The sequence below is a fragment of the Oxyura jamaicensis genome, chromosome 4, assembly GCF_011077185.1.
Source record: "Oxyura jamaicensis isolate SHBP4307 breed ruddy duck chromosome 4, BPBGC_Ojam_1.0, whole genome shotgun sequence".
NCBI classification, from domain to species: domain Eukaryota; kingdom Metazoa; phylum Chordata; class Aves; order Anseriformes; family Anatidae; genus Oxyura; species Oxyura jamaicensis.
In genome coordinates, this window is record NC_048896.1 from 55,134,658 (window position 1) to 55,139,726 (window position 5,069).

General features: G+C 35.9%; 1 long non-coding RNA gene across 1 annotated transcript; it reads left to right on the forward strand.

Annotated features, from left to right (window-relative positions):
* The first annotated feature begins 639 nt into the window (after positions 1 to 639).
* LOC118166024 lies at positions 640 to 3,597 on the forward strand. The gene is made up of 3 exons (XR_004750320.1): positions 640 to 722; positions 1,346 to 1,425; positions 1,947 to 3,597. It is a non-coding gene; the product is annotated as an uncharacterized LOC118166024 (long non-coding RNA).
* Positions 3,598 to 5,069: the final 1,472 nt, after the last annotated feature.

The window sequence follows — 5,069 nt, forward strand, 5'->3', positions numbered from 1 at the left end:
TATTTATAAATAACTAGACAGAGCTTTTCCCTGGTGTTATGTATTTGATCTGTTGTGCTGCTGAACACTGTAAAAATGCAAGGAAAAGCATGGTCAGACAAAAATAGCACATTGCTTAAAATCCTGCAAAAGCAAAGCTGAGATTGTTGTGGTCTTAAAGTGTTCTGAACCTCCTCAAGATAGGGTTGCAGAAATTGTTGAGAAAATTGCAAAATCTGCTTCATTTTTGAATGTTACAAAGAAAAATGAAAACAGTAAGGCCTTACAAGGTCTCTCAGATTTGAAAGAGAGTTACTCTGTATAAATCTGTTTTTAATCTTAGTATTATTTCTCATGACTGAACAGATGCTTTAGAATGTACTGGAGGTGAGTTATGTGGAGCTGATTTGTTCAAGTTTAATCTAGATGAAAGTTTCTTTGTATTGCCAAAAAATCTTCAACTGTAATGAGCTGTAATATGCTTGGCTCATTTCTGTACTCATCCAGACTTCAATGAGATTTTTGTTTGTAGGAAAAATAAAGATCCAGATTTTAGTATAGCATTTAGTGTTGCATAATTAACCACCACAAATGAAAGTATTTAATTTTTTTCATTTTCTCAATGATTTAGAGTCATGAGTACATTTCTTTTTGCTCTTTTAGTATCAGGAATCAGCATTTCCCTTGCGATCATCTTGATTTTTATATTTGCTTTTCTTTGGTTTAAATGGAAATTGTCTAAGGTAAGTCCAAGTTTCTACCTTTGGATATTTGTTTATGTGTGCATATCTATCTACACATTATAGAATATGAAGTGTCAGATGCCCACTTTTTCCACTTTTCACTCAGATGTGTGGCGCTTGTTTGTACTGTAGTTGCTTCTTCTCTGGGATTTTTTTGCCACTGCATAGTATTCTTAAATTAGTCATCTTGTAATCAAGGTTTAATTTACAGTAACTGACCTCCCTTCCTGGTCAGTACCTGCTCACATTTTAGTAGGAATGGTTCCTGTTTTGCAGTTTTATTCTCCATTTAATGACAGTTTTTGTCATTAAAGGTCCTGCATCAGAAAGGATACTCAGCAATTCAAGTGAGTTTTATCTGTCTGGGTTAATTTGGGTACAGTAATTACATTGCAACTATAAGTTAATATTGCTAACAAATTAAAAAGTAGCTTAGAATAATACAGTAACACTAAAGGTTCAGGTATGCAAACATAAGCTACTGCATCAATGAAGCAAGTTAATGTGAGGAAAAAAATCCCAGACAAACTAATACTATTATTATATTGATGTGATTGATTTTGTGTTTGCATAGCTTAGATGCATACTGCAACAATAATAACATATTTGTGTTTCTTGCACAGGGAAATTCAGCTGAAATTAATTCTGTCCCCTCCAGTGAAGCTGTGGTGACCTTAAAAAATACCAAGTTATAAGAGCCAATGTGAGTGGCCATTTGCAAGAGCATTACAATGACAGTGGGAGAGCTGTTGTGTGACCCCTTGGTCTGTGCACCTGTATGGCAGAATAGTGTAGACTATGGGACTCTGAGCCAGTAGTTTCCCCTTTTTCAGTGAATATTTCAAATCACTCAAAAATCATTTGGAATGTCAGATGTCAAGAAATCTCTGTCACCAAAAGAGTCTCGGACAATGCTTTTAGGTAAAGCATTAAAACTGGGGGAAACATTAGAACCAGGACTTGGCATGCATTGCCTGTAGTATAAAAAGGGAAACATTAAACTGCAGAGCCCCAGGCTTTATAAACTCCTTCCTCATCAATACCATAACTAAATTGAGTTCTGAGAAATGTGTGTGATACTTGGGACTCTGGGAAAATTAATCATTGGTAATTATGGCCTTTACTATGTATTTGATCTGCTATATATTACGGTGAGGTATGTTTCCATCTTACTTGTATTCCAATAATATTTTTCGTTTTTCTCTTTTCTTATGTCCTTTTCAGGAGGAAAGAAGAAATGAAAGTCCTCTCAGTTGATAGCTATTTAAATGGCTCTTCCACAAGAGCAATATATTCAAAAAATAAATTCTCGAGACTGAAGAGATCCAAATGATAGAAAATGGCACGCTTAGGCTATGTATATACTAATGAATTAAAGCTGCACAGGAACATTGGCACTGTTGAGACTTAGCTGGAATAGCTCTTGTTTAAACTTGTATTGTGTATATTACCTATTGGGAATGGCTCCTGGAAGCCCCCAACTTCCAAAATTTGGCTAGTGCCACAACCAAGTTACCTGAATAAACAACAGTCTTCCAGTGCATGGGAATTTCCTAGACATTGTTTAATTTACTAGTCTAGATACATAGCCTTATTGTTTAAAGCTATTTCTAAATGACCTATTTGATGTCGTATTCACTCATTTAGGGACAGTTATTATCAGTGATTAATCAAAGCTGGCCACTGCAAACCTTCATTTACTCACTGCACTGTGTTCGGCTTCTGCATTGTAACTGTGTAAAAAGCTAGTCATTTAAATATAAGTCTTGTTGTCATAAGCTTATTAAGATGTCTTAGACTGGAGCATGAATTTAAAGTTGAACTATGTTTCACTCTTTCAGTAAGTAGATGATTTCATGGAACAAAATAACAGAATAGTCTCATACCTTGACCTTAGGCAAAAGATAAGCATACAAACTAAGTGAATGCAGAAATCACTCGTGCAGAGTAAATTCATATCCTGGCATATACTTCTGAGAAGCTACATAAATTTAAGTGTGTGAAACCCCATGTTGTGACAAAGCTGCCCCTACTACCCAGAGAAATTCCATAGCCTCAACAAGACATGCAATTCAGTTTTCAGCACATTTATTTTGTAAGAGGGGAAATAAGGAAATTTCTGAAAAAACTGTTTCCATAGAGTGTGAAAGATATGTTAATACACTGATAAAAACTTGTCCATTAACATAAGCAACTGTGTCTATAAAGGATTAACTGCTCAGTATAATTGATGGACCTTCCTTACTCTAATTCCAGTCCTTGATAACAATACTAATAATTATAATAATCAAGAGTCAGTTAAGGCTGAAAGCCTGAACTTTACCGGATGATACCATCATTATTCCACTACTTCCTCTAATTGAGTAGCACTTACCAACTGGTGTCAGAGGCACTCAGCAGCAAGTGACATCAGTGGGGTTCTGCTTGAGGAGGGTCTGGGGGATGTGGGGCAGAAGGGGTGAGCAGACACATGCCCAAAGGGCTGCCCTCCTGTAATGTGTCAAGGGAAACAGAACTGAAGAGGTAATTTTGAGAGAGTGTCAGATTGCACTACCAAAACATTCCTGTGTGAGCTTTGGCAAGTGACCTTTACTTCTGAATCTGAGCTCCTGTTCTACAGGACTAAACTGGTAGCATGTCCCTTCCTCATATTTATCTATGAAGATGAATACATTTAAGAGCATGCCTTGTCTACGTTCCACGGTAATGAAGCTGTACCGAGAGTTGTAAATATGCAGGAGAACACAGATTCTGTTTCTCTGTAAATCTTACCAAGCTACTTATCTTCCTAGTAACAGTAGAGAAGAACGCTGTATCAGCTTTCAGTTTGAAGTATTGATTGACATTCTATTCAAATAAAAGCACAAAAGCAGTTGTTTTTGGTCAGGGTCTAGACTTAATTCATGAAAGCCAAAGATACATTTTCATTTGACTTTAGTGAAATAAAAGTTCATTCTCTGTGCAAAGGAATGGTTAAAAGGTAACCACTTTTTCCATCTGCTCAATAGAAAAAGGTATTTTTTATTTTCCGTGTGTTTAATTCTGAGCAGCAGTATTATTTGGGGTGGGAAGGTTGTGCTATAGCTGTTTCATATGTTTTGTGTTTTTTTTTTTTTTTAATTCATCTTATGTTGTTTTTTTTTGTTTTTTTTTTTTTGTTTGTTTGTTTTGTTTTGTTTTGTTTTGTTGTTGTTGTTGTTGTTTGTTTTTTTTCCATTAAGCAGAAGTAGACTATATGCTTAAATGCTTTACTAGATACTAGATCAAGGGTGCCCTTAGCAACAAACAGTGTTTAGCTGAATGCAGAAGAAATAAGTATAACAAACATTTGTCCATTTTCCAGGAATAATTCATAGAAACCATGTTTATGTTACTTTTAACTTGATATTTGCAAACCCCTGTGTGAATGACTCTGCTTTTGGAAATGTTTTCAGAATGGCTGTATTTTATCTGAACTTTTATAGAATCCATGTACTAGAAATTATATTTACTATTTGTCATTTGGTGCTCACTTCTTGTTATTGCACTGTCTAAAATGTTTGTGATTGTTCAAGTAATCAGAAAAATTCTCTCTAGCTTGGGTGACCAGTCCTGCTCCTGCAAGAGTGGATGCTGAATACTTTGTGGTTAAACTACCTGTGAACTTGAAGTCAGTTGTTTAAATGAAGTCTGTGCAACATATGGCCTGACACATGCACTCACAAAGCAGTTTGCTTGGCTCATTACACTGCAGTTTCATAGTGTGCTGGTCAGCAAAGACTGATAGGCATTACATACGGATGGGGTAGATGGCAGTAGCAGCTTGCTGCGAAACAGTGGGAAGATGGTATAGAAAACATAGGTTTATACAATGAGATAACAAAAAAACTAAACAGTGTGCCATGGCTCTGATTTGGAAATGAGATGTTATGGAAAAGCTAGAGAGGTTTGGCAAGAGACTGGGGAATTTCCAACTTGTAACAAATAATCACAGCAGAAAGCTAGCTGTATTTGTGAGTAACTTGCAAGTGAAAATAATGGAAAATCAATTCAGTACCTCAGGAATGATAAATTCAGTCTTCTTTAGCATTGCTTTACAGATTTGAAGACTGTAAGAATAATTCCTTTTCCCACTTGTCATGTGTGTGTCCTTTTCAGACAGAATTCATGAAATAAGATCTGTCAGAAGAGTCTTATTGTGGCTGCAAGTGGATGCTTATCATCCCCTCTGTCCTAAAGTAGCAATACCTTGGGAAAAATACACACACATCTGTTCTGTCACAGCAATAATGCAGCCCATGCCATTGGTTTCCTTAGGCACTTCTGATTTATTTATTGCTGTCCTATAAAGTCATAATAAGTGGTCAT